Source organism: Lemur catta, chromosome 5, assembly GCF_020740605.2.
Source record: "Lemur catta isolate mLemCat1 chromosome 5, mLemCat1.pri, whole genome shotgun sequence".
Taxonomy (NCBI): Eukaryota; Metazoa; Chordata; class Mammalia; order Primates; family Lemuridae; genus Lemur; species Lemur catta.
The window spans coordinates 103,789,661-103,809,091 of record NC_059132.1 but is presented as its reverse complement, the minus strand read 5'-3'; the positions used below and the strand labels follow the sequence as shown (position 1 = coordinate 103,809,091).

The 19,431-nt window shown below is 35.3% G+C and overlaps 1 pseudogene; it reads left to right on the top strand.

Moving 5' to 3' along the window:
- Positions 1 to 13,441: 13,441 nt before the first annotated feature.
- LOC123639092 lies at positions 13,442 to 13,538 on the top strand (annotated as a pseudogene).
- Positions 13,539 to 19,431: the final 5,893 nt, after the last annotated feature.

Sequence of the window (19,431 nt, the reverse complement as noted above, 5' to 3'; positions counted from 1 at the left end):
GGTGGTGTTCAATACCAGCTGAGCTTTGCTGTGTCCGTGTCACCCCTCGGGGACTTATGTAACCTTGCCACAACCCCAAATATTGGTCATGCAGCCTATTCCACTCTGTCACCCCTCAGTTCTCTTGTCCCTGGTTCAAACAGCCCTACAGACCAGCCAGCATGATGGCCAACCTGTCATCTCTCTCCTAGACTCTTGCAATAGCCTCTAACTGATCCCCCCTTGCCATCTTTGGCCCCTACAGTCTACATTGACATAATAAGCATGATGAAAGATAGATCACATCACATCTCTGCTCAAAACACTTAAATGGCTGCTTCTCACCTCACTCCAAGTAAAAGGCAGATTCTTTACAAAGGCTTTCAAGGCCAAGTGATTCAGCCTCACCAGTTCTGCCACGTGGTCTGCCCCTGCTTTGCTCTAGCTACAGGGACCTTCTCAGGGCACCTCAAACATAGCAAGCATGTCCCTGCCTTGGGCCCATGCACTTCCTGTTTCCTCCGTCCACCACGACGCTCTCCTGGTGGATCTGCTCGGGCTCAGTCCCTGCTTCCTCAGACGCCACTCACAGACCACCTTCCCAGAGAAATCTTCCCCAGTCACCCATGTTCAGTGTCAGCCCTCCCATTTCCTCATCTCGCTTTGTTTTTCTTTAATAACTATTACCACTCGACACATTATATAGGTGTTTATTGTCCATCTCTACACACAAACACATAAACATAAACAAACATAAAAAAGTAAACTTCACACAGGAGGTCAGGGACTTGGCTTCATAAATCTCAGTATTTTCTGTTCTTAAAATACTACCTGGCAGATACATCATAGGACTTTGGTAAATATTTAGTTTGAATAAATAAATAAATAAATAAGTCAACTGATTAATAATTAATCACCAAATCTATTGTCCAGATAAATATCTGACCCAGAAAATGGAATGCCTGTCTTCCCTCCATGCACTGGTCACGCTCACATCTACCTACTTTGGAGGGAAGAACGCCTCTGGCTCCTCCACTGGGGAGGGAAGGAGGAACCTCTCTCATGTGAACACTGCATTCCCCACAGGCAAAGGAGCTCCAACCACCCACTTCCTTCCCCAGCTCCCTCCTTACATATAGCAGACGAAGCCCTTATAAAACCTGAGGGTTCGGGGGAAGTCTCACTCTAATTGCTGGCTGCTCCTGAAGGCTGTGTTTAAAATGAGGGCTGTTTGCCTTTACAGTCCTCAACTATGGATTTTAGCCATATTTCCATAATAAAATTTTTCCATTGAACATTTTATTATAGATGTATAACTGCTTGCAGTATGCCTCCTCCACCCACTGAGATTTTGTGAAATGTAAGCCAAAAACTGTATCTGGCTTCTTTGCTACTGAATCCCACACACTGAGCACAGCTCCTGGTGTAAAATAGGTGCGCAGTCAATGCAATCTTAGCATCCTACCTATTTAACATCAGGGTCTTTCCACTTGTATCAATTAGATGCCCATTTTTTTCCCAATTTTAAAGTTACTGCTGCCTTTTGGATGGCCTCTTCAGTTCTTGTTCCTGTAAGAGGAGGAATCAGTGTCCTGCCATCATGCAGGTCAGAAATAATTCATATATCCTGAGCGAGCTTCTCCCTTCTTCCTCATCTTAAATGACAAATTCTGCCCACGCTCTCTGAGATGACATCACTGCAGTGCCTCCAAGAGAAGAGCATTCTAGAATTTCATCACTATAGATTTACATTTTCAAAAAATATATACATCAGAGTCAGAGATAATTGTCACATCAAATATAAAAAGGCATTTCATCCCATGGCTCCTTGCCATTTGGGACATAGGCAGTCTGATGAGAAACTGTTAAATTAGAAATAAATCCTCATCTTTCCAATGAGGAAGTGGTCACTTTCTTTATTTCTGCCATGTCATTAGTTCTTTAGACACTTGTACCATGGAGTAATTTGATTCTTCTAGGACATTCCATAGCATTAGGAGTTAATACATCTTTAAAATAGCTTCCATTATTCTGTTCTACTGGTAGGTTCTAGTGCACAGAACTATTCAATAAAGGATATCTTTACATGGTAGGCACATGGAATTTTTTTCCGTTGGATTTAAAAAGGGCAGTGTTTCATGAAAGTACAGAATTAATTTGCAATAAGAAATATGGAATGAGGAAATAGGAAGGGACCCTGGTGAACTCTGCTCTGTGTTACAGATTGCCTCATAAAACCTTAATCAGAGCTTCATCAACTTACTAACTCCAGATAGGTCAACTGCTACTGATAAAGTAAGACTTCCCTTTAACAAGTAAAGAGAATTGTTTTTAAAGGTAATAAAACTTTATATGTTTATATTTGTCTTTCCTAAGTGAGTTCAAAGTCCTTTATAAACCTCACTGTCCTCCCAAAGAGGCAGAGAAAGATGACCTTTTCCAAAATACTATAGCAGAGTAAGGTTGGCTTTGATTAAGAAAGAGAGTCTACACAAGAGTTAGAAATCACTTTCAAGTCTTTTGACTCCTGGTTCAATGGTCAAGTCAGAATTTTATATTGCCATTATGACTACAGTTTACCCTGGGAATTCGGCCAAGTATTTTCTGAAAAGAGCTTCTACATGAGACGTTCTGCTACCACTTATGCATTATAATTTGCCAGTGTGAAACGGGCATGAACAAGTCAGTAAACCCCACTAATTCAAACTCATTGAAATAAGGGCCAGTCTGAATTAATAAAAAGACTGAATTAAAAGATCTTATAATTGTGTGTTACTTCCAAGTGCAGTCAGAGAAAAGAGGATAGGAAACAGCTATAGTCACTAAGCATATTCTATATTCCAAGCACTATGGTAGCAGCTTTGGCTACAATAATTAGTAACAGACAACCTCCAGGTGATGTAGATGTTATTAACTTTGTTTTAGGAAACAAAGAATCAGAGAAATTTCCCTAAGCTCACATAGCTAACAAGAGAAAGTGGCTAAGAAAATATGCTTTCTACCACCACATTTATCTCAGCCTTCCTAGTTATGGTAACATAAAAACTAAATTTAACCAAAGCTGCCAAGACAAAAATCTTGTCTTTGCATTAATTTACCAAGTTACACATTCATAACTATTTTTATAGGTAAATGCTTATTATAAAACTGCTTGAAATCTGTTTTTCTTTAGGAATGTGAAACAGACCCCTTATATATTTGGGGATGGGGGGGGGAGTTGGGAAGGCTTTGGCATGGAGAAGACATTGATATATTTAGTGAATTTTTTGTTTTATAATTGTGTGTTATAATTAGAAGAATCAAAATTTGGGAGCATGATATTTTCAATTATAATTGCTGGGCCTTTCAATAAATAAATAAGGATGCAAAGGAGAAATATTACCAGTATTTTGAAATATAATATTTGAAATGTTAAAAATGCATTATAAATCAGTTGTCTACCATGTTTGTTTGGTTTCATAAATGGATTAAATTGGTCTGCTCTCACAACATGATTGATAAGTGGCTTGCAGCAAGCATGGTCAGAATAAGCTTACGTCCTTCATTCTTTTACTCACTAATTCATTTATTTCATTAAACATCCATCTGGTCAAAAATATATTTATTAAGTGACTAGTAGGCACTGGCAGGCACTTGGAATACAAAAGTGAATGAGATGAGTATTGGAGTTCTCTGCAAATGAGTGGAGAGGGGGAAAGGACGGGTGGTAGAGAAAGTGAAGAAACAATCACAGGGACAAAAGGGTGCCATGGGGCATGTGTCCAGAACACCTATCAGACTTTGTTCCACAATGGCGTCTAGGAAGAAGCCACATCTTAGCTGTGATCAGCAAACTGAATGTGCATGTATAGTGTCTGTGGAAGCCTAAGCATGATTTAATACAGCATGAGCTAGATCTCGAGCTGCAGCTGTTTCGGGGCGCAGTGCTCACTGATGCAGAAGCCAGCAAGTATTCTCCGTGGTCTCCCTCAGATGTTCATTCTCTTCCATCTTTCAGGGGACAGGATTAGGAGGAGCTTTTCTTACCATTTGCCTTTCTTGAATCTTGACCCTGAATCATTATGTCTTCATTCTAAGCAAATCCTGAATGAACACAAGAACAGGTGTAATCTAGCTGGTTTAGCCGTTTAATTATCAAAATTATACAAAGCCAACTGGCTTCTTTTTTATTCTACTATTGGGGGAAAAGTGAGTAGTAACTAGGATGTTTTATGTATGACTTAATGTGGAGGATATAAATCTTTTATATTGTCCCATAAATAGGCTAAAATCCAACACTTGTCCTTCCCTTTGTACTTTCCACACTCAGCAGGTCATCCTAGCAGGACTGTGTTCTATTGTCACCCCTGAGTTTTCGGCAATATAGTGTCAAATTATTTCTCTTAAAATTTTTCTTTAGCTTTGGAAGAACCAACCACTTGGGGAAACCAAAAAAGGAGGGAACGTGTTGATGGAGTTGAACTTGCCTGTATAATTTAAATAAAGTTTTAATTACCCAGAGGTTCTTCAATTCTGTATAAAAGTTATTACAGAGAATATTTAAAATTAAATTTAACTTGGTATGGTTAAAATTTGAAAAATTGCCAAAATTATTTAAAGCAAATTAATGGATGGCAGAAGACATTATGCATTCTTAAAATTAATTTTAGTTAATTTTAAGGGAAAGGGAAGATCTCATTTTATAAATAACAAGGAAGCAAAGCAAGGACATAAGATTCTCTCTTCTTAATGAGACAAATATTTTCTATTCAGTAAAATTTAATGTTTATTCCTTTGAAAATCAATGTTAGTAATATTAAACCTTTTAGTTGTTATTATTCATTTGAGTTGTAAAGATAAATAAAGAAGTAAAGAACGAAATAACTGACATGTCCCAGATCTTAGACGTAGGAAAATAATTGGTATGTTTGGTTAATGAAGATGGGCATTACATGAGCAAAAAAGAGAAATTTACTCTTATGTCACTAATTTTTCTTTCCACAATCCTAGATTTTTATATCAAAAATGAACATTGGTTAGTTCCTGTATACTGTATGATGAAATTATTCTTATTTCTATAGATGATCTATAAAAATTTGATAATATTAAAATGATAGTTCAGGATAGATTGTTATTTTTTATTTATAAATATAGCTATTGGGGCATATTATAAATTATTTATCAAAATTCTTGCTTGAAATACCAATCACTCAGATCTTGGTTTCTAGTATTTTCCAACAAAAGGAACCAGAGCTCCTTGGAGAAATGACCGTTTCAGGACCATAGCAGGAAATAATAAAAAATCAGTCTGAAGCATCTTGTAGTGCCAGAAAGTAAGGAGATGCTAAAAACAAAACACATGCTAGGATGAGGATGTGGCAAGGGGCTGAAAGAGCCAACAGAAGGATCTCCAGTGGCCCGAGCTGGAACAATCAGAGCAAGAAAATAAAGTAGTAAAATAAAGTATGTTTGGATTATAACGCAAAGCATAGAAATAAATATCCATGAGTCCATAATGATATAAGGAAATGTAAATAAGTAATAAATAAATGGGGGAGAAGTGACAAATCTTTTGTGGAGAAAAATTTCAAATAATGTATGTGGATACTCCACCCTTATGGAGGTGGAGCATAATGCCCCACTTAAGTGTAGGCTGCATATAGTGACTTTCTCCCAAAGTTGAGGTTAACATCCTCAATGATATGTCATGTTGATAGAATGTGCCCTTGCTTTATGATAAGAATGGCACTTTACTTCTGTGCTCTTCCTCCCTAACCCACATTATCCCAGTCTAGTTATGAGAAAAACAGTAGATGCACCTCCATTAAGGGGGGGTCTACAAAACACCTGACCAGGACTGCTCAAACCTGACAAGGTCATCAAAAATAAAGACTGAGAAACTGTCACAGCTAAGAGAAGACTAAGGACACATGATGCCTAAATATAATGTGATATCATAGATGAACAGAAAAGGGGCATTAAGGAATACTGGGGAGATCTGAATAAAGTATGGACTTAATAGGGATGTGTCAGTATTGAGTCATTAATTGTAACAAAATTACCTTACTACTGCAGGAAACTGAATGTGGGTATACAGGAATGAACTCTGTACTATTAAATATTTTTGCAATAATTCTATAAATCTAAAACTGCTCTTACAAAAGGTTTATTTAAAAAAATTCCTGTTTGATAATGCTTAAATTATTTTGTAAGCAGGTTTTTAGTGTTTTCATATTATGCTGATAAAGCACAAATGCCAACCATAGCCATATTTTGATGACTATAACTGTGTATGTCCTTCTTAACTAAAGTCGTATCAACAAATAAATGAACAACACAGTATTTTAAATACTTAATATAATTATATATTCTGTTTAAATTATATAGAAAAAAATGATCTTATCTTCCTGAAATTTAAATTTCAGGATGTGATAAAAGCATATCAGTCCACTCACTCATTCAACTGAATATTTACACAGTTTTTAAAAGTGTGGTGAGAACAGAAATGAAGAAAGGGAATAGTCAATGAGATGGTTTAATTTTTTAAAATAGATTGAGCAGATTAATTCATTATTGCCTTTAGTTCTAATTCTGATACACCAGCATGCCAAATAATACTTAAAAAATTGACTGTTAATAATCAATCATGGTAAGCCATTTCTAAACAGCATATTGAGGTAAAATGATATAGAGATACCTATTCAACAATAGTAAATTTGTAACTATAAATAACCACTTGCAAGAGTGTCTCATATTTTCTGTTTTAAAAATAAATGAATTTCTGATCCATAGCTAACTAGTTAGGCTAAAATGAAAATCTGACTTTTGCTTAATATTTTAAAATACAGTCTTTTGCATTCAAATACTTCAAAGTGATTTTTTTTTCCTTCAGGATTAAAAAAAAAAACCTCATATGTAACCAACTCTCAATTACCCACATTTGAAAAACTCACATTGACAATTCTTCCTAGAAACGTTTAATTTCAGTCTGACTTACCCCTGCCACCCACTTCTGGGTTACTCCCTACTGCTGTCAGTTGGCACGCATTCAAGGAATGCAAACATACTTTAATATTAGTTCTAGCAAAGCATTAGCAGGAAGGTAAACCTCCCAGGGAAAATTCACATAATGTATTCTAAAGTCAAATATAAAGTGATTTTGGATTATCAGTATCACCTTAGGCTTCCATTCAGACAGATAATTGAGAATTGACTATACTACTGTGTTCATAAACTGTATACCACATATAGTCCATGGGAAAAAAAAAATGACTCCTGAAACATAAATTAAAATAAGGAAGCCAGACGGTGCTGTGAAAACAGTGGGTCTTCATAAAGAGGGAACTGGCGCTGACAAATGTTTTTACTTTTTCTTTCTGCATGAGAATATGAAGTTTTAAATGATATGCAGCTAGAAGCAGATGAAATTATAGCTCTCAGACACTTTATAATTCTGCAACAGATATGTGATTGATTGCAAGGTGGCATCGCTGCTGGCAGTTTTTGTCGGCACATTTTGATGATACAGTTTCTTAGGTGAACTTCAAGTACATCAGTGACACATACTACGTTTCAGACACATTGAATGATTTTGAAGCTAATAATTTATGAGAGCTTTTGGAACAAGTTATTAGGTTTAAGGCAAGAGAGATTTATTTTGTTTAATCCCAGGCTCCTTGCTGTGTGTTCTGTTTATCTCATCTTATTTTACTAGTAAACAAATATGTAAAACTTGAATGTAGATGTTTCCCCTTTATAACAGTGCATCTACCTAACGAGATTTCCCATTTGAAACATTTCACTAGTCAGTGGTTTTGTAAACATTTTGCTTCTTGAGAAAGAGGACAGATAAAATGAGGCATCTCAAATTGGCATTCCGTCAAGGAACAAATGAAAGCAAAATTAAATTATTTGTCCTTAATTAGGAGATTAAGGGACCATCTATCCCAGAATTTATTAAATTCCAGCTATTTTTATTTTAAGTTGAGGATAACAGTAGAATTTAGAAAATGCAATACTCTTATGAGGTTTTTAGAGGCTTTAAATGACAAATCAAGAGGAAATAAAAAATTATTATGAGACAAGGTCTAAATCTCATGTTTAAAAAAGAGTCCTTTGGGTCACGTTTTATTTTTCAGAAACTGATCAATGTTGCATATGCCAAATTTTGTTTAAAGAAATTTTTAATTATTTTTACATTTCAGCTGACTAACAATGAAAAATTTAGCATGTATGAATCTATTTCATGCAATATTGTTAAATCATTTTCCACTTACATGTTCTTAACTACATTATATTTTTATTGTATTGATTTGAACAAAGATGTATAAATGTGTTATTTTTCATGTGTCTGCAGCCATTCTTTTTGCATAAAGATCTATCGAGAAGCACTGTTGTTCTGCAGAAAAAGTGCACATATGTACAATGCATAAATATGGTGATAGGACAATTCTCTTCACCTTGTCTTCGAATACACACAGGAAGCCTTCACACATGGCCTGTTATTGCCACGGTTTGCCTATCTGACATTTTCTCTCTAGTGGCCACTGCAAAGGTCTTGTGTTCTTATGCATTGAGTGCAAATCTATTTTTTTAGACCATGATAGTGTGCATGTGAATGGCCTCCAGAGGCTTGTCAACTCAAATAGTTTCTTTCAGGCCAGCTCATACTTCTCCCTTCATGAAGCTGTTGCAGCTTCCATTTCCTTCCTCGTCCCTTTTATTAGTCCACAATGTATTATGTTATCTACGAAACTTGTGCACACAGTACAATTGCATGACCCATCATTAAAAATTAGCATCCTTGTGATTAATTTACGATTGAAGACATTGTTATTTATTACCTTGATAATTTTAACAAAAAAACTATTCTCCTGAAATGCCACCTTAGATATGTTTAGATCTTTATAGACAGAGGTTAGATATTACACTACTGTTTTGTTTTGTTTTTCTTTTTTTTTCCCCAAGTGTCTCCAACCTGCCTTCTAGCAGGATTTCTTTTTTGGTTAGTTCTGCTTTTGTTTGTTTTGTTTTGTTTTGTTATGTTTTGTTTTGTTTTGTTTTGTGAGAGGAAGTGGGAGGGTTATTTCTGCTGCTCTTGCCATCTTTCATTGCATTTTTCCTAAACATTCTCTCTGCGAGCAGTTTTCTTTGAGCCATTCAGACCCAAAACCTTAATCATCTGACAGTAAACCCTGCCCATGTACACAAAGGGTCCAATCCTCCTTTTTTAGCACCTTACTCTTAAATGTAAAGAGATAGTCAAGAATCTTAAGACATTGGAGGAAAACCACTTAATGTGAAAGGCAGAAAAGTAGAACAAAATCAGAAAATAAAATCAGAGAAAAGAGAAAAAGTACAGGAAGCAGAATTCTTCAAAATAACTAAATTTAATGTCTTGAGAAACAGAAAGGATGACATTTTATAGAGAAAGAAATGGCTCTTACAAACATATCAAAAGTTTAAAAAGTAGTAGTAGCTTTGAAGATGAACTTGAAGAAATCTCACAGAAAAAAAAAAAAGGGATCAGTAGTAGAATAATCTAAGTTAGTTAGAGGATCAATCCAGGACATGCCCTATCAAACTAATACACTTCCAAAAAGTTTAAAAAATCAAAAATTAGAAAAAAATGCAAAATCATTTAGGAATTAAAAGGCATTCACAAGTAAAACTATTACTGAATTTCTCAATACTAGGAATAAAGAAATAATCCTAAAAGTTTCTAGAGAGTAAAGATCATTAATATGAAAGCCAAGCATCATATTTTTCCACTTAGTATACTAAATACTAAGAAGAGGGAACAATGACTTAATTGCATTTAACTTTATTATTCAACACCTTAAAATAAATATTTGCTTCAATGATTCCCAACTTTTTAACATTTGTTTTAGTTTTTATCTTATTGAGAGAATACATGGTTTAAAATCAATGGAGAGGAGGTCTCAGAAAAGTAACTTCCACATGCCTTCCTTGGGAAATTTTTGAGTATGTGCATCACTCAAGCAAGAGAGTAAGCCAAGAAAGGGGGAAATAGAGATTCAACCCTAAGAGAACAAAAAGAGAGGTCTTGGAATCTTAATAAAGAGACATACCAAATGTCAATTTTGAAACAGGCCTAGAAAGTAAACACTTTAAAGTAGCAAAGTCATTGGAGTAAATATGATTTTATTGTCAATGTTTATTGACATGCTCTTGCTTCAGGGAATTTGTTACGTTGAATGTATGATTGAGAAAGGTGTAAAGAGACAAATATGCAAGTTAATGCTAACATTTATTTTAAACCTACTTACCTTAAAATCAAGGTTAAAAACAAAATATAACTGGAGCCCAAAGAGAAATGGATTTCATGTCAGCTTGGGAAGGCATTCTGGAAGCATCCACATCCATGCCATGGACCAATGGCGACACAAGTTTCTTCACAAAGTTTTGTGCTTCCCGAGAGTGACTCCAAGACTCCTGGAACTTCAGCCCAATTCCTCTCTCCAGGCACACACATTTCCTCCACTTCCTCCCTTAATCCCTTCCCCTGCACTCCTGCACTCCTGCCCAGGAGATGCTGCTCTGCCAGAGATTCCTAAGTGGGTCTGACCAGTGAGATCTGGTGCTGATGAGAAACCAGCTGCCCTGCAAATCTTAGCATCGGCTCCAGGGCATGGACATTGAAGAGGCAAAGGACTGCTGGCACCATTGCTGGGAGGAATGACTCTCATCCTCTTTGTTCTCCAGCTTCATGACATGACTATGGAATGGGGTTGTTTAAATCATTATTATCATTATTAATACTTTTCCCTGCTCACATCGTGCTTCTTTAAATGAGAAACTTTGTGGGTCTGAGCAGTATGCATCAGAACTTCCATGGGGTTACCGCTCCTCTCTCTATACAGGTCTATGGTGTGCCAGGCTCTGTGCTCAGCCCTTCAAGGCATATCCATTAATATATGGATGTGTTTGGTTTTGTGTGTGTATTTTATAAATATGGATCATCAGATACGTTCATCTTTTAAATTATTTCACTTTTTGCCATACCCTAAATTCTTATGTAGTAACCTGACTTATTCCAGGAAAATACATGTTAGGCTCTAAGAGAGCTCCCCATTTCCTCTACTAGGTTCTCACAAACCATACTTTGACTGATTCAGTTCAAAATTGCCCTGTGCTGGGTGGTCAGACTTGCGCATTTATTAGTATAACTCTGGGCAAAATAATTTTACCCTTGTTTTCTGTCTATAAAATAAGGAGGCTGGATTAGACACTCTATAAATATCTTTTCAGCACTGAATTTCTCTGATTCTGGTACACCTAATACCCAAATGTGATTTTGTAAAACCACACACTTTTTTTTCTTTTAACAACTTAAAGATATAATGCATATAATGTGTCTCGTCAGCATTTCCCATGGTGACAAGAGTGCTCGGGGTTCATTTTGCACTTCTGGTTTTCCAATAAAGTGTTAGATAACACTTTCAATTGACTAAAAAATGTGGTAACCTAAACAAAAGAGTTGCAGTGTATGGAAGACAGTATGTTTTAACTGAAATCACAAAATATCTTATCATAAAGTCCTTAGAAGGAACTATAGCAATGTTCTTGAGAAACAGATTTTTCCCCCAACCTGTTATTTGGATTATAACACTAATCCCCTGGATTTAAATAATTTTCTTTTGAAGAATCTAAATTCTCATTTATGAAGAGTCTCTAATTTGATCATAGCCAATGACTAGTACCACTCATCTGCAGCAAAAAAATAAAATTGTCCCAACCAGAGGTGGCACTGAAATGCAAATCAAGTTCCACCATCTCTGTGTTGGAATCCTCTGTTAAGGAATTATTGAAAATCCTCCACCAAAAGAACCTAACAGGAAAACACTCTGCAACTGTCTTTTTGTTATTGAACACTATAAATTGATGGTGGTGAATTTGGGGCTCTTTATTGCTGATGTCCAGTGCATGCTCCCACTGAAACACTGATGCATCCTGGGTACCTTCAGAGCAGTGGAACCTGAAATGACTAATATTAAAAATATACCATAATATGATCAGGAAGAAGAAGAGGACAGATATTTAAGGATAGCCTAGTGTTTGTCTGAGTCTTTTATATGTTGTAAAATATACGAGGGCTGTCTGGAAGAGTATCCAGCCATTATTAACATAACAAGAACAGTTAAGTGGCTGGATACTTTCCGGACATCCCTCATATTCCTCAGTATTTCTCTAAGCACTACTTGTTATTATTGCAATTTCATAGATAAATAAAGAGAGATTTGGAGAGGTTAATAATTGCCCCATGTTGCACAGAGGTAGTGACAAGTAGGGTTAGGATTTGAATTCAGATCTATCTGATGCAAAGTCTATGCCCTACTTCAAGCCACCCATAATTTAATAACTAGTATGTTTTGTGTGTGATGTCTCCTTTCCTGTAAGTGGGTGAGCTCTTTCTCCATTACCTTTCAGATGATTAGTGCTACTGAGTAGCTCAGAATCACTGGATAAGAAGCAGAGGATCTGTATATATTGATAATATCAAGGGTTTTGGTGGATTTTACAAGATTAGTGAACAGAAATGAGTAATTTTCCTTTTTTCTGGGAAGCAGGTTGTTGTAGCATGTTCCCATTCTTTCTGGAGAGAAGCAGAAAAGAATTCTTAAAAGAGGATATTGAGTCACCCCGGTTCAATTATCACTGGATTGAGTAAGCGTGTATTTTGTTACTACTCTTTCTTGAAAACCTAGCATAAACTCCAAAGGAGGTAAAAATGCATCTTGAGAATGAGAATTTGTTTTTCTAGCTATAATTAATAAAGATCTTACTTGAAATAAATGTGCAATTTGCAGCAGACACACACACAGAAACTGAACACCCCATATGGCACATTCACATGATAATGGTTAACGTGGACTGGTACTTAAACCTTCCTGGAAATATGTTTTGATCCTTTTTGATCACACTAATAATACACTATGAAGCGTTGCTCTGTGGGATGTAGTTAAAGCTTATTTGAGCTTCAGAAACCACTGGTACTTTCCTGGGGGAAAATATCAAAACATTTTTATTTTTATCTCAATCACTCCAGAAAACTTCATGGAGAATAGTCTCTGTCAGTGATATAGGGCAATTGCTGTCACAAATAGTGTTTGAAAAGAGATGGCCTAAATAGTCAATATACTGTGCTGGGAAGTGGTGAGTAGAAAGATTCAGTGGTAAATGTCTAAACTTTCTTTGAACTGGAATTGCTAGATTTTTTTTTTTTTTTTTTTGCAAATCTGGCAGTTAATATATGATTTTGTCCATAGTCTTTCCAGCAAATAATATAACAGCAGTTTTTGGAAAGATTCAAGATACTTTCCTTGGTTCTTAGTTATTGGTTCAAATACTTAGCCCATAAATCATTTGTACATGTATACGTATGTGTGTGGGTGAGAGAGAGACAGAGTGTGTGTGTGAAGAACATTAATACATCCCTCTAAGTATAACAAGAGTAATTTAGATCTTTTGTAGTTCATATGTGTTGGGTGTTCATGCACAGGTGTAGGATGTGCCTCCCTCAAGCCTTGTTACAACATGGGCACATTATCTATTTGAAGTGAACTTGAAAAAAAGAAAAAAGGAGTAATTTTTTTCTTAATGTTGAAAACCAGAAAATAGTCAATACATTTTGGCAAATATGGGAAAAAATAAGATACATCTTTCTTATTTCATTCAAAAATGCTTATGATATAAGTCATACTATATCTTTCAAATTGATAACACCTCGTTCTCTGACAGAAACCTACACTTAATTTTTCCCAAGTTGAGAATGGCATGATTAAACATACTGAGGAGAGCAGAATACAATATGTCACGGCATATCATCTCATAAGCATTTCCTGTATCATTATTGTTAGCAGCATCTTTCCGATATCTCTTTCTTTATTGTTTGGAGGGTGATGGTGCCATAGAAAGCCGATTTGCTCGTGAATGCAGAGGCTCTAATCCTGGATTGCAAGTCCTCATTAGTTCCTCCCATAAGAGCTTCCTCAAAGCACTCACTAAAGTCCTGTCAGAGCTGGTAATGATTTTCTATAAACCAAAAGCTTCTATGAGTTATTATTTTGAGAACATGCCATATCATCGGCTGTAGCTTTAGCTTTGTCTGTTTGGTGTGTTCTTAGTCACGGGGGAAAAATGGACTTTATTATTATATTCTTCTCTATGGTTGAGAAAAGAAAGATTTACTGAGTAAGAGATTGAGGCAGAGAAATTGTGGGATCAGGAGAGAGAATAGGCAGCAACATCACTTCCTTAGAACAAACTTCAAAGGTACTAGATGACTTCTCATATTCAGATTTGCACTTCTCCACACTGGCTTATTTATAACCAGTTTGCCAGTTCATTTGATTTCACAATTTAGGGAGCTCCATACATGTGCGTGTGTACACACACACACACACACACACACACACACGAACACACACATTCTTTCTCTGTGGTGATCCAGGATGAGCTGAGTTATGTTGAAGATACTCTCCCTGGCTTCCCTTTTACCCTTTCCCTGATGAATAGAAATATCTCCACACAAATCGTGTTTGACTTTTGCATTGCTGAGACTTACTTGATTTAGGGCTTGAACGTTTTGGTTTGGAGTTATGTTGTTCCTTTCATCCTTGCAGAGACATGTTTTTTAATGAGTGGCCACAAGGCAGTTGTGCTGGTCCCTGTGCCCTAGGTCCTGAAGATCTAGAGAATTTTAGAGCACGTTTAGCTCTTTATTCTGGAAAAGCAGGTTATACATACATACATACACACACACACACACATATTAAATATATATATAAATTTATAAAGATATAATATATAAAATATGATATATATGAAGTACATATAAAATATGTAAAAATATGTATTATATATTATATATAAAATAGATGGATATATAAGATATATATATAAGTTTCACCCTATATCTATCCATTAAGATCTTTATTCTGGGAAGTCAGATTGCTATTTTAGCCATTTTATATATATATAAAGTATATGTATAATACCTGTGTGTGTGTGTGTGTGTCCAAGCATGGTGCTAGGACTGGGCAATTCAATGTTGACTGAGCTGGATATGGCCCTGGTCCTCACGGAGTTTATAGATTAGAGGGTTGTGCTATCAAATAATTAGACAAGAAACTAAATGAAGCTGAAGAAGAACTCATAACTCTGCTGATTATCCTGAAATTCGTGACTTCTCTCTTCAAGCAGTCTCTTAGCACTGCCCAGCAATCCTACTGTCCCCCGGCTATCAGATGCCTATGTGGTGCCCTTTCCCTCTTTCCTAGCTTCCTACACCCCCTCCCCCTTACTTTCCTTCAGCTACTGACTTTGCTTCCTTTTTATGCTTCCTTTTTTCCCCTCCCTTCCCCCATGCTGCTCTCACTATATAGAAATCTAACCTAGTGGTTCTTTGCTTGGACTGGGGGAGGGGAAGAGGATAACGGTAAGAGCACAGTGGAGAAACAGAGGAAAGGTAGAAGCTTTCAGTTGGATAGATACTAATATTTAACACATATGTCATTATTAGAGTAGAATGAAGTCCAAATCACTCTGATCTGGACTTTTAAGGGTCTGCCGAAAAGCTATGGGGACCAGCTTGATACATCAGTCATGTACAGGTGAAGAAAAAATTGACAAAGCAAGTTTAATGGGGAGGGCTGAGAAAAAATAAACTTGCTTCCTGCTTGTAACTTACTCAGTTAAGCTTCTTCAATAAATTGGTTATCTGCCATGCACAATTGCATGCATAATAATTCTTTGATGATGAGCAGGATAATTATAATGATACTGTTATTTATGATGAGAGCGTAAATTGAATAAATGCAAGGAGAATCTAGTTCATCTCTGAACCTAAGAAATATTCTTCCTAGAATTAAAAACATATTATTGTTGCATGGCTATAGTCCAGAGCCAGACATTCTGTCCATTTTCTGTCCAAATTCTCTGAACCTAAGAAATATTCTTCCTAGAATTAAAAAAATATTATTGTTGCATGGCTATAGTCCAGAGCCAGACATTCTGTCCATTCTGTCCAAATTCTTTGTTATTAATTTAGCTTCCTAAAAACATTGGGCCAATGAGAGGAGAATGCCTGATGTACAATAATGAATCTCAGACTTCCAAAGTGAAAAATGTTTCTTATTGAAGTTGGCAACCTGTTAAATAGTTACTTTGAAGTATTAGCCTGTATGGAAGCAAGTTGTCTTTAAGGAAAAGGACTTAAATGGCTAATCCAGCTGCAAGGGCTTTATTCCAAAATAAGCACTCAGCTTAATTTTGTATTGCCATCTATTCTAAAATCACTCTGCTTTGAATCAGTTTACTTTTGAGAACTTTGTATGTCTGCATTTAGTGTGTATCTTAGCCAGATTAAATGTCATCACTTAAAATTTCTAAGACATAGAATTTAACTAGTAATAATTTTATATTTTCATCATTTTCTATGTATATTTTTTTAAAGTATGAACCTTTGTTTAGCAGTATTAGTTTTTATTAACCATAACAGTAATGAGTCCTAGCACTTATTGAGTGAGTCCTATGTGGTAGGCAGACCACGCACTTTAAATGGATTGCCTCATTTCATCCTCATAAAACCGTGAAGCAAATACTATTATTTTCTTTACTTTACAGAGGAGAAAATTAAGATTTGTAGAGATTCATGAGCTAGTTCAAGGTCACATCACTAGTTACTGCTTGAGTTGGGATAATAATGAAGTTCTGTCCCATTCTAGACTATATTATCTTAGCCACCAAAAATTAGTTGCTTCTTATTCTAAGTGGACAGAAAAGTACTACTTAACATTCTGATTCAAGTGTTCTAATTTGTGATTGGTTTAGTTAAGATATGATCAGTGTATATAAATTTGAAATCAAATTTAAATAACTCAACAGGTAATCATATTTAATTAATAAAAACAAAGTTATTCAGTGTAAGCAAGTTAGTTTATTTACCATTTTATACTGAAAATGACCCCTGCTTCCAACCTGGGCTTTGCCTTGTGTATTAATCAAGTTAAGTTAACTTTGTACCAAACATCCTTAACACTTTAATGACTAAACAAAACAAAGGTTATTTCAAGTTCAGATCTCAGTCTGATGCAAGTCAGTCCATTGTCTGTTCCAAGTATTCAGGGACATGTTTTCTATCTGTTGTTCTACCATCCCCTAGGGCCTTGGAATTCTCCCCTATATCCTACGCATTTGGCCAGACTTTGAATGAAAAGTTCTGCCACACACTATTGGCCAGAACTCAGTTGCTTGACCACACCCAACCACAAGGGATACTGGGTAATAAAGTTTGCCAGTGAACCTAGAAGAGATAACATGGATATTGATAAAGAAATAACTAGCCAGTCTCTGCCAGGCGTTTATAGACTTTAAGGTATATTATTGACTGATAGATTGAAAAATTATTCAGGTCAAAAATATTGTCCAGGTTTTCATGTGTTTACTATTACCTTAGGGATGGTTTAGTATGTTTATACTTAACATGTTCTTTTTCAGCTCTGACTCTGTAGACAGTGTAATTTGCATTGTCAATAAGTTGGCTGATAATAATCAGAAAAAAATTTTATAAATCTATGTTAATTTTTATTTTCTTCCTTAAAATTATAGAAATTTGCATGATTTTTATCCTTACATATATCTTTAGTACCTGACAGAATTTTGTTTTTTTTATATTGTAAGAGGCTGATATATGGAATTGATGTGGAATTTCATGCCTGATGGCTTACTAATTGGGTGTTCAGTAGATTCTAATTTGTGGGTCATTTTCCAAATTGAATGATGTGTAGTATATCAATTTTACAACATAATTTTATGAAGATTTGGCAGTATTTTATAAAATTTAATTAGCATCAATAGATGTATGTGTATTGCTATTCTAATAGTAAGTTAAGAAACTAGATTTTAAGAATCAAGATTTTTCATTGTTTCTATATCATTTTTTAAAATTGTATATTCTGAACATTTTTTCTATCACAACTGATTTTTAATGTGCATTTATAGTAAAAAGTATTACTTAGTATATGAAGATATCCAACATAAATACACCTTCTTTGTTTTTCTACCACCACCTCAATTCTTTATTATCATGGATTATTCATCTACAAATGTTGATGCATTTTTGGTAAGATTAATCTTATTTTTTTCTCAGTGGGTCATTACCATGAGACTTCATAACATTTTTCATTTGTTCTTCTTTGGAATTTTGCATTGTCTTCATTTTTAGAGTTAAGACTTTATAACTTGCAGTATCTCAAGTGCATAGTATGCCAAATTCAGTATAATGAGAAAATGTAACCTTTTTTGCCCTATGAAAGCTCTCCAAAACTATTTGATTTCACATAACATTGACTCTTTCCTCTACAGCCCTGATGCAAAATTTTTGTTATTAATGATGGTTAAGTCATAAATGTATCTTTGAAATTTTGACACTAATATTAAAAATTCCACATTCTGGACTCATTTCCCATTATCCCTGTTTGTGAAAATTTAAAATATATATGGTCAAAAGAATAATAATAATAGCATCATGTACTGCACAAAACCTAATAGGTACATAGTATTATTTGCTTAATGAATAAATAAGAATGAGGAGGAGTTATTTGATGAGTCTTAATTATTATCTCCCCTCTATGTTCAGGAAACAAGGTCAATGGGTCAAAATATCAGTATTTGAAAGACGATGGCTCTAATCCTTGCATAGCCACCTCAGGCCAATTCCCACTTTGCCATTTCATTATATATGCCACCAGATTCAAAAGTAATAGACCCTTTTTTAACTTTTATGTATGGGACTGTGCTTAAAAGTAAGAAAAACTACATGTTGAAAATATATTAGAACTTAAGTAATTTAAAATTTATGGAAGTTAGTCCATAAAAATGAATGCAGCAGGCAAAATACATCCCTCTCTAAATATTTCTACATGAAGTAAAACTTGGAAAATGCAAATAAAACAAAGCTTCCCTCTAGATTTGCAGAACTAAAGATGCTATAGGCGAGTGAAGGAACTTTCAGGTCTGTTGAAGTCAAATGTATGCGTGGTGGTTCGTGCGTTCCTCCAGTATCCCTCTTCACATGAGAGGCTGTGAATTTGTTCTGTTTAATGGTTTCCAAAGCAGTTGGGAGATGTGACCCTCTAGAGACTTTGAAGGGACTTGATTTTTGATTCCTAAGTACTATTGAGAAAGTTCAGGTATTGAAAGAGTGTATGAGAAAATCTATATGGAAGATCAATTTCACAAGTACTTTGTAAAAGCATCAGACAAGAGTCTCACTTGACACAGAATATAGAAGTTATATGCCAAAAATTTGTCAACACACTTGATCTCGCGGACAAAAATATAGATTTGAACTCACAGAGTATGATGTCCTGTCAAAGCACTGATCACTCCACAATTGAGTTCAACAATAAATTCCAAGAGGCTTGTAAAACTCACTGCTGATGTGATTCC